The following is a 10827-nucleotide window of genomic DNA, read 5'->3' as shown; positions in this document are numbered from 1 at the left end:
AGCATTGGCAGCAGGTGGGTGGTTGGATGGGGTGATCACAGAGGTCTTTTCCAACCTTAATTATTTCATGATTCCATGGTTCTACGATCTTCTCCAGCCAGCTCACAGTTTGGAGCCTGTCTCCTGCCCAGGAGTCGTGTTCCTTCATGTGGGATGTTGGATGCAAGACTGTTTAGGAAGAACTATCTCTGCTCTGGCTACAATTCGAAGTCATAAATAACCTGCTTACCTCGGGTAACCTTGTAGAACTGCAGCCTCATTTCTTCAGACATGCACCTCTCCACCTTATTGAACTGAGATTTAACTCCCTGTGGGATGTGCGGGGTCAGCGAAAAGACCTTTGTTAGTTCAAAGGCCAACAGAAGATGAACAAACAAATTGAAATGGTGTAAAAAGCTCATATTTAATTAATACTGTCTCAGGAACTAATTAACAGATTCACTTGGAAATCGTCAGGAAAATAATCTATGTTTCAAGGGTAGGTGGCAAAGGGTCAGGGAGAACATGCTCTATATTTCACATGGAGAGAAGGGCTCAAAGCCAGCGATCTGGTGTAGATAAAACCCAGCCTTCACCCCTGAAATGGAGCAGCATTTTAGAAAGGACAACCTGTGACCTCAACACGGTCCTTGTCCTTTGGCAAAGCCAAGGTTGGGCCTTACAGCATTACTGGGCAGCTCTGTGCCCACCTGAGCTTAGCTGTGCTGACCAACTTCACATGTGGCATCAAGAGCTAGAGGCCAGCCAAGCCTTGCTCTGCCTGCAAGGCACGACATTGTCTCCTGAATGGGCATGGCAGCCCACCTAGGCACCCTTGGACCGCTTGTCTTCCCAGCCATCCTTACGATCAGTCTGCTCATCCATCTTCGTAACGGGGTGACCCAGGCCCTAGGAGAGGATTTAAGGCATTGAATTTGGCACTGAGGATTTCTCACCCCAATTTAATCACTGACATCTTGGTGAGCAGAGCAGCAGACTCCGTGCCCGTGGTTCCCATCATCTGCCCATTCCCTAACATCTTTTGTTCCTTTGGTCCCCTGGTTACAGCATTTGTGTCTTGGGACATGGGTGATGTGCTAGCAGAAACAGGATCTTCTCCAGTCAATGGCACGCTTGGGTCACATCCTCATATAATCAATAATTGTTAAGGTTGGAAAAGATCTCTAAGACCATCCAGTCCAACCTCAACCACGCTCACTGACCACATCGCTCAGTGCCACATCTCCACGCTCCTTGCACACCTCCAGGCTGTTGACTCCATCACCCCCTGTGCAGTCTGGGCCAACGCATCACCACTTTTTTGGAGAAGAAATTGTTCTTCACAACCAACCTGAACCTCCCCTGGTACAACCTGAGGCCATTCCCTCTCATCCAACTGCTGTTACCTGGGAGAAGCCGACCCCCTCCCTGACCCCCACCATTGTCCGAAGAAGTGCCTGGTGATGAGATAATTTCTGGCTTGCTTTGAAATATACACCTTTAAAGCAAAGCAAGTTACCTTGGCCTTCAGATTTAAGCACTTGCCTTCTACAGCAGCACTATCCTGCACTCCTTTGAAGAAACCACCTGAGCTAATAACATGATCACCTTCCCCGTTATCCACCCTGCGCATCTGCTGGTGCTTGTGTGCTCCTGCATTTCTGCCTTCCTCCAGTGTGCAGGGCGCTGATTCCACTGCTTATCACAGTGCATGCAGCTTCCAGGCTCCGCGTTGGCTTCATTCCTACTTTCAGATCTGCTCTCATCTCTGCCACGGGTCACTCAGGTGGTGTCAAGTGTTTTCAACCGTGTCCATGAAAGCGACGTTGCTACTCACCCTTCAAAGTTGTCATTCTGGACAGGTTGACTTCTGCTGTCTTGCAAATTCTAATCGCTCTGCTTGGAGTTAGCTCTGCAACCAGCCCTCCCTGCCTCCATCTCTCTCTCCAGTCTCAGATCAGTCATGAGCTCTTCTGAGATCCCTCTTCCTTTCAGTGCTCCCAGATTAAAACTTTGCCTTTCATATGTTCCTTTTTTTTTCTTTTTTTTTTTCCCCAGCATCCAATGTGCATTGGATTTTTGTCCTGTGAATCAACTGAAAGCTACCAGAGAAATCAAAGCTTCAGAACTAGCCAGTGCCAAAAATAAGAGTGCTGCCTTAGCACCCTCCCTTGTACTGCGACCTGTTGCTCACCCAATCAAGCTGCAGGCATCTCTGTCCACTGTAAGGAAGCAGGACACAGTGATCCTTATGGGTCCCTTCCAATCTGGGATATTCCGATTCCAAAGGGAAGGAGCTCAGAGGATGGCTCAGTAGTGGTGATCACACCTGAGATTTGCACCCCAACCATAGAGTGAGCGGAGGTTGTTGCCCCCCAGCTTTCCCCAAGCTCTGTTTCATCTCTGCAGTGCATCCAATACCTTGAACAGGGAAGGTGGGCTGCAGGCTGGCGTTGGTGCCAAGGTGCTGCTGAGGATGTGCACTGACGTGGGGAGGTGCTCAGAGGGGAGGCGTAAGGCTCTGACCAGAGAAGTAGAAATTATGTTCCCCTGCCCACTTGCAGTGCTGTCTTTAGCAGCAGAGATGCCTGTGACATGTCTGAGCCTGGGGAATTCCAGACCATTTTTTTTCCTTTGCTCATAACAAAATGCGGCTGCGACTGTTAAACGAAGTGGCTGAAGGTCTGAGTGCACCAGAAATGAGGAAACAGAGCAGAGTAGAGGACAGCTTTGGCACACCGGATGGGAAAGCTGGGTCCTCTTCTCTCCTTTATTTGCGTGTTTACACAGGCCCTGCCTTCCCTTAAGGAAGCAAGGCAAGTGCTTGTCCTGGCCAGGCCACCATTTCTCAGGCTCTTCCATTTCCTGACGAAAGTAATGCCTTTACCCTGTCTATGTGGGGTCAGAAAATACTTTTCTCAAAGACTTTGCAACTATTTTATGCGCAGCAGAAGAGAGGAGCTGAGGACAGCCCACATCCAGGGGTGACAGATGTCCTAAAGCCCTAAAGCTCCAGCAGAGCTGATTTCAGCTCAGCATGAAAGCACTGCAGTGGGTGCTGCTGTGCGTGGGGGACAGCAAGAGAAAACAAACAGCTTAGACTGAAATCAGAACTCTGATTTGGGATCAGTATGAATATCCCCGCAGCTCCGGGATTATCTTCAGTCATCGCAGCCTGTTCCACTTTGGCCTAAATCCCACGGCCTTGCCTCGAAGGCAGTTCCCTGCTCTGATGGAGCACGGATGAGGTGGGCAGAGAGGAACCCCCACTCTCGGTTTTTCCATGGGCAGAGCACGCAGCCCCTCCTGCAGCCCAGCAATGCAGCGCTGATGCACTGAGGTCTGGTGCATCGCAGGAGAGGAGGAATCCACAGGCTGCTGCACAGTGCACAGGTTCATGCCAAGCACCGAACCAAGCTGCAGAGGGATCTGCTGTAGGATTTGGAGCCAGGTTGGAAAAGACCTCGAAGATCATCCAGTCTGCTGGCCACCAATAGCGCCCACGAGGCAGGAGATGCAGGGCGCAGTGTGCTGCAGTGGGGCAGGAGATGCAGGGATGGGGAGATGTGGCACCGTGAGCCCACAGCGTTGCGTGAGGCCGCTGCAATGCAGCCTGGCCCTGAGCAAACTGCACACAGCTGCTGCGACTGCTGGCCCTCCCGCTGGGCACCAATCTTCATCTCTTTGAAATAGGCATTAAAATACATGAGCCACACTCTCTGGCCAGGGCTCGCAGCACTGGATAATTGCTTCTTAAGTGCTTTCTAAATGCAAACTGCATGTCATTCTTACCACCGCTGCCACCTCCCCTGCACTCAGCCTTTGATCTCCTTCATGTCATGACAATATTGCAATTACCCGTCAGTGTCCAGACGTGGTGGTGCTCCTGGTTGGAAGGCCACGAAGACCTGAGAGTTCTCCCTGAAGCGCGATGGACAAGGCCCAGCCTGGTGAGGGATCCAGGTGAGATTCAGGAGCTGAGGGAGAGGATTTGCCGCTGCAGATCTCAGCAAAATGACAGGGACAGACTCCTTAGTGGGGTCTGTTGTGATGGGACAGGGGGAAATGGTTTCCAACTAAAAGAGGGGAGGTTTAGATAGGACTTAAGGAAGAAGTTTCGTGCAGTAAGAGTGGTGAGATTTCGGCACAGGTTGCCTGGAGCAGTGGTGAATCCCCATCCCTGGAGACAACCAAGGTCATGTTGGACAGGGCTCTGAGCACCGATGGAGCTGTGGGTGTCCCTGTTCACTGCAGGGAGGTCCTCCCAACTCAAACCATTCTATGACTCCAGGATTGTGTCTCTTCTTCCCCAGCCCAAACCTCTGCATGTCCATGAGCCGTGCTGCCCCGTGCTCATGCCTGGGGTCTGCGGCATGGGGCCAGGAGCAGGCTCCCAGTGGGCCATGTGCTGCTGGGAATTGAGGTCCCACTGGAGCAAAGCACCAAGGGCTTGCCAAGAAGTTCCTGGGCCGGCAGCGTTCTCATAGAACCGCTCTCAAAACCCAAACAAGCTGGGGAAGGCAGCCAAGGCAGTCCCGGGAGATCCCGTCCCTGCTCAGGAGCAGCAGCACGTCGGAGCCTCTTTGTTGTCTGCTGACAGTGACGGGCCCTGTGGAGGAGCTGCTGCCAGCACAGAGCTGCTGGTGGGAGGCCGGTTCAGGGGCGCCGTGGGTACCGTGCAGAGAATCAGTCACTGAATGGTTTGAGTTGGAAGGGACCCTAAAGGCCATCAGGGTCCAACGCCCCTTGCAATGAACAGTGAATAATTAATCAGTGCTCAGAGCCCCTCCAGCCTGACCTTGGGCGTCTGCAGGGATGGGGATCCAGCACTGACCTGGTCAACCTATGCCAAGTGCCTCACCACTCATTATAAAAAAATATTTCTTTATATCACATCTAAATGGTCCGTGTATGCAAAGAACAAGTGCTTTGAAGAAGTTGCACCTCCCCAGAGGACTTTTCGTGGGGATGCAGAATTCAGCCAGGCTGATGCAGGCAAAGCCTGGTTGGTAGCTGTGGTAGCTGTGGCTTTGGTTTATCATAAGGCATTTGTTGGCTTGGATTCTGCAACAAGCCAGAATAAGCCAATTTAAACCCAGGCTGCTGAATTAAACCCTTCCCTGCTTCAAGCCCCACGGTGCTGCCTACACCCTGCTTCCCATCTGCTGCTGATGGCGGTGTTGCCACACACAACCGCATGGATGCTGGTGGCATCGTGCTGCTCCTTACTGTGTCCCACTCTGCCCTGGAGTGGGGTCTCAGGGTCAGAGAGCCATACAGGGGCCATGCTACCCTCCAGCACAGCCCCAAGTTGCACAGACATGAGTACAAACCTGCACACTCGCAGTGTGCGAGCCATTCTCTGCGCCTTGTCCCCATCCATTTGCAGCCTGCCCTGCCGTGGCCATGGCAGCAGTCTGTACGTGTAGGTGGAAGAGCCACCCGTCGTCAATCTGTCCCCTCATCCATCCTGCAGACAAGTAGCTGCCTGCCTGGCAGATAGCACCAGGAGGGCTGCTGCTCCCTGCCAGGGACTGCTAAAGAGCAGCCCCCATATCGATCGGCCCCGTCACTGCTTGAGGGATGGATTCATGGGAAGGGATTCTGGCATTAGCAGTCTGTGCACATGTTGGCCACACCAAAGGCCACCAAGGCCTCCATCCCTAGCAAGGACAGCGGGGCTTGGGGTTGGGGTTGCACTCAGCAATGCCTGCTATACTATGGCAGAACAGAAGGGTGGCTGAGGAGGTGGGAGAAGAAGATGATGGCATAACTGGAGGTCTGGGTGAGCTTCGAGGTATTCTGTGGCATGAAGGCTATTGGAGGATGGGTGGGAGGGTGGATAAATGGATGGGTGGATGGGGAAGGAGGATGGCTGAGGCCACAATGAATTTTTTCATAGGATTTGCTGATCTCAAAGCTGTCAGTATGAAATGGCTGGCTTGGACAAACACAACTCTATGAAAAACAAATAGGGATTCGTAAGTCTCTACACTTTGAAAGTGACCGCTCTGGATGTTGTCAGAAAGCAAAAGTTCAGGATCTCTTCCTTTAGAGCTGGGCTGTGCTTTGACAGAAATGGTTTTAAGCTAAAAGACAGGAGATTTAAAGTGTGATTGTGTGACTGACAGATAAGCATTGGTTCTAATTCTGGTACATTTCCCAGTACTCTGAGATGGAAAACTCCCTCACAGTTCCTCATGTTACAGCTTTTCCACTCACTTGCCCGCTGGATGGCTGCATCTCTAACGTGAGGTCAGCTCTTTTCCTAGGGCACTGTAGGACCTGCCCTTTATTTTGGGGCCCACCAGCAATGGAATTGAGACAAGGCACACTGATGGCTCATCTGGGGAAGGGTAGACCTGGAGATGTCAGGAGTGGGAGCCACGGTTGCGTTCTGTCAGCGCAATGGAAAAGGGCTCATCTGAGCATTGCCCATTTGGCCCATGTGGAACCAACTGTGGGTAGGGAGATCCTCCAACCACTGGTGGAAGTGTTTGGGTGCTATTTCTGCTATGTGGATATATATATATATACATATAGCTGCTTCTGGAAGGAAAGCAGTGACCCAGCATGTGCAGTGGCCATAGGTGATGGGTTGATGGTAGTACTCATCTTACTGGTCTTTTCTAGCCTCAATGACTTCCTCCCTATGATTCGCCTTTACCTTCAACATCAAGCTCTTCAACAGCCTGCTTTCTCCTGTCAGTGGGCAATGCATTTCTCTCTGCAAAGGTAAAATAAGACCTATGCACTTTTTCACCTGCCCCCTCACTCACGCAGTGCTGAGCAGGACGGCAGAGCCCAGCAGTGCTGCCAGATTGCACTCCAGGAACTCAGCTTGAGGAGACATGCAGCTCCAGGAGCACAGCCATCCTTCCCAGCAGACCCACAGCAGAGAGCACGTCAGGGAGAGGTGGGCACGTGGTTCCCTCTGCCCAGCACTGAGCTGCTCTGCCATTAATCCCCCAAGAGATGACCGCTCCTTTCCTGGGTACCATTAAAGTGATCTTCATTTTCTAGTTCTGCATTAGCATTTATGGGGCAGTCATTCAATTTCTGCCCTGTGGGGCATGGGTTCATCACCACTACACCGAGGCTGTGCCAGACCCTAAAGGATGTTAAACCTTTCCATGAACACCAAGAAAACTACTGACACTGGTTGGCTGCTGCAACAAACCCTTTTTTGAGCAAACTGTTGGAGAGATGTCCTTTCTTCCTTCCCATCCCTACAATAAAACCTCTCTGCTCTCTGCTAGCAACAGCCTATGACAGAGGAGGAGGATTTCAAGGCCATAAAATCCCTGGTTGAGGAGAAGCTCCCCAGAAGATGCCTGGAGCTGAGGACATCCAACACAAAGACACTCCAATGGGCAGCAGCATGGCCCATGATCTCAGTAAGCAGGATCACGAGAGATCACCTCATAACGGCACCAGTGTCTCCTTGTCACCACTTGAGGAGATGACCACTGATCAATGCCCCCATGCCATGCAGTCTCCCACTGAGGCTTCCATGGATTTTCTTCATTTTGAGCTCACTGCTGAGATCTTCTCTCAGTAAAAGCAAACAGGTCTAAACAGAGCAGCCTCACCTCCCAGCGTGTGCTGCCCGCTGGCCATCGTGTCTGCTGGGTCCATGCATGGCACACACATTCCCATTCCCTCCTTCCACTCCATATCACAACCCCCTGTGATGCACAGGGACGCAAGGCCCAAACCTCTCTGCATGCCGATGGAATGCTCAGGTTCTGCTTCAGGGTCCCCATCCCATCCAAAAACTCAGGTGTTGGACCAAGGCTTGGAGATGCAGCCCAGCACCAGGAGCCAGGCAAGACCATGAGGAAAATGCTTCTGCTGCTGACCCACCCTGAGCCTCTCTTGGAGCTGTGTGAGATCCTGAAGGCAAAATGCGTGACGATGCAGGAGTGTACATGATGCCACTCAAAGTTCCACCTCATCAGCTCGGTTATGAGTGGAATAGCTCAATCCACTAGCAACTGGTGTGGAAAAACTGCTTTGCAGAGATTTGGGGCAGGCAGGGGAAAATGGGTGCGCAGGGATGGGTGGTGGGGCTGGGAGAGGGCCCATAGCAGGCAAAGCACTGTGCTCAGCTCCTTGGGGAGGGCAGAATGGTGCCATGCAATTGGGAAGGGGAGGGGAGGGAAAAGGGAAAAGGGAGGGGAGAACGGAGATGAATAACAGAGAAGACAGCACTCATCCTCAGGGCCAACATTCTTGGGCAGATAGCTGGGCTGAACTGGAGCTGGACATCAACCCAGTTTTGTCATGCTGGGAAATATTCGCTAACAGGAGATGCTCATTCACCTCCATTGGTTGGTGCCCCGTCCCTGCAGACACCCAAGGTCAGGCTGGAGGGGCTGTGAGCACTGATGGAGCTGTGGGTGTCCCTGCCCAGTGCAGGGGGTTGGACCAGATGACCTTTAGGGTCCCTTCCAACTCCAACCATTCCATGACTCTATGATGTTTCTATCATTCTATGCTACAACCCTTCCTGGGGCCACTGGCCACCACCCCACTGCAGCCAGCCACTGCTCCTCGGCCAAGCTAGACGGACCTCCCTCATCATCATCAAACCAGCTTCACTAACGAGGCAGCTCCTCGTTAACACCGGCTCGCAATGCGCAGCCAGGAGGTTGGCTTGGAGGGCACTGGGACGTGAGGACAGCTCTGCCTTCCCCCTGAGCATCAGCCCAGCCCAGTTAATGGGAAGCTTTGAAATGACCCTTTCATTGATCCTAATGCAATCAGAGCGTGGTCTTTGTGCGGGAGCAAACTGCCTCTGCTCCCCGGAAAGGCAGCATTGTGCCGTCTCTCGCACTCCCGTATGCTAATACACCAAGTCCCTGCAATTTCATTTTCAACAGGGACTAATTTAAAAGAAATGACCGGCCTGCCAGTGGACTTCAAAGATATCTTTTGATGAGTTTTAGCAGCTTCAGCGAAACTCTAATTTGAATTTCAGTGGCCGCTGTGTGATTTTCTCGGTGACAGTTAAGAGAGATGACAGCAGCAGCTCCATCTGTCATTGGAGCCTCTTCTCGTCCCTCTTTTTGGCGATTTGTTACAGAGGGGGGGAAGGAGAGAGGGGAAAAGTTGAAACCGAGGGCGGTGGGATTTGGGTGCAGGAAGGGAAGGGCTGTGGGGTGGGTGGGGGGAAACGGCAGGTTTGGGGGGGAAATGGCCAATTTGAGGCTCGTGCATCAAAATCTGTGCACGGGAAGCTCCGTGCTGACCCTGCACGCCTACACGTGTGGCTTCAGATCCCTTTTTGGTGGTTCGGTGCATTCTGGAGAGGCAATGCAGTATCACTGCCACGATCAGCTTGGGGTCGTGGCCAGGAACGGGGTAGCATGTCACCTCAGACCCCACAGTCACAGATCTGAGTGCCAGCGCTGGTGAAGGACAGAGGTCAGGGCACCAGGGGAAGCCACGCAGTGGGGCCAAGGATGGGACACCTTCACTGGCCCGAGGGCTTGTCCCCTTCTTGCAGGGAGCCCAGGTGACAGGAGCTGCCTGGGGCACTGGAGCGGCTGTCAATCCCACCCTAAGCGCCATGAGAGCTGATTGGGATGGTCTTTGATGCCCTTTCCAACCCCACCACCCCAAGGTTCCATGATCTTTGAGGTCCCTCCAACCCACATATCTACGGTCCCATAGATGCCCTGCATGCATTACATCCTCAAAGAAGATGGCAATGCAAGGGATGGCGCGAGGAAAACTGCAAAAAAGGCAAAGAGAGCAGATCCCACCCTCTGCAGGGACTCGAGGCAGGCGGCGGGCTGCGGGTCCCTGCTGTTCCCTTTGTCTCCTGCAGCAAAGAGAGGGGCCGGTTGTCCCTAAGCCCATCTGACAGCGTCACCGGAGCGCTCCCGGAGCCACTCGTCACTCTGAGCCCCGCCATGAAATCGCTCCGACGTTAGGCACTTCCTAATAAAGCTGTCACAGACACCCCATTATCTCCTGGCCCAGCCCCCTGCCCTCTGTTTAACCAGATAATCCGCTTTTTAAAGATACACTTTCCTCTGGTGCCTCAGCCCTACTCACAATGCGGGTGTCTGCAGTCCTCATCCACCCTTTTGTCCCCAGCCCTGGGAAATTCCCCGTTCCCCACTGTGGCTGTGTTCTTTCCACCAGATGGGCTATGGGCTGTGTCGGGGCTGTGTGTTTGGGGTGGAAGGGACCTTAAAGATCATCCTGCTCCAACCCCCTGCTGGGGGCTGGATGCCCTACAGGGACTGTGGGTCTCTGTGAGGTGCTAGGATGGCTATGGGGGAGGTCTAATGGGTTCTAGGGGGGTCCTTGAGGGGCTACAGGGAAGCCACAGGGGCCTTGGGTGGGGAAATATGGGGAACCTGGGGGGGTTCTAGGTGGTCTGCTGCAGGACTGTGGGGCAGCTGCAGAATGGCTATGGGGTACTGGGGGGGATATGGGGATCCTATGGGGAGATACGTGGTCCAATTCCCATAGTGGAATTGGAAGGCGCAGATCCCCAGCTGCACCATGGTGCAGTTGTACAGGGTCTGGGAGGCAACGTGGAGGTCAGGGAGGAGTATGGGGGGATGAGGGGCTCTGGGGGAAGTATAGGGGTCTACGGGAGCCCTGGGAGGGATTATCAGGGTCTTGGGGGTGAATCCTGTGGAGGTATAGGGCAGCTATGTGGGTCCTGGTGGGTCTGTGGGGAGTTATGGGTGGGTTATGGAAGTCTACAGGAAAGGGGAGAGGGGAGGAGAATACATGGCATTATGAGACTCTATAGGTAGCTATGGTAGTCCTAGGAGGTTCTATGGAGTGCTGGAGGGTCCCATAGGTCCCCCCAGTGAGGGGGGG

At 53.1% G+C, this 10827-nt stretch overlaps 1 protein-coding gene across 3 annotated transcripts in view; it reads right to left on the bottom strand.

Moving 5' to 3' along the window:
* Positions 1-394: 394 nt before the first annotated feature.
* Positions 395-10827, bottom strand: part of ZBTB40 (zinc finger and BTB domain containing 40) — a 46842-nt gene continuing 36409 nt past the window's right edge. Inside the window, exons 20-21 of one of the 3 annotated variants that reach the window (XM_042883092.1) lie at positions 3838-3956; positions 395-888 (exon numbers count right to left, since the gene is read on the bottom strand). The gene's annotated coding sequence lies outside the window, so the exon portion shown is untranslated. Of the gene's footprint in view, positions 3957-10827 lie in introns of all 3 variants that reach the window. The other 2 variants (XM_042883091.1, XM_042883094.1) reach the window with 2 other exon arrangements.

Source organism: Lagopus leucura, unplaced genomic scaffold (assembly GCF_019238085.1).
Source record: "Lagopus leucura isolate 7727_CA_CO unplaced genomic scaffold, USGS_WTPT01 Super-Scaffold_100037, whole genome shotgun sequence".
Classification (NCBI taxonomy): domain Eukaryota; kingdom Metazoa; phylum Chordata; class Aves; order Galliformes; family Phasianidae; genus Lagopus; species Lagopus leucura.
Note: the sequence above shows the minus strand (reverse complement) of the source record. Positions and strands in the feature narration are given on the sequence as shown.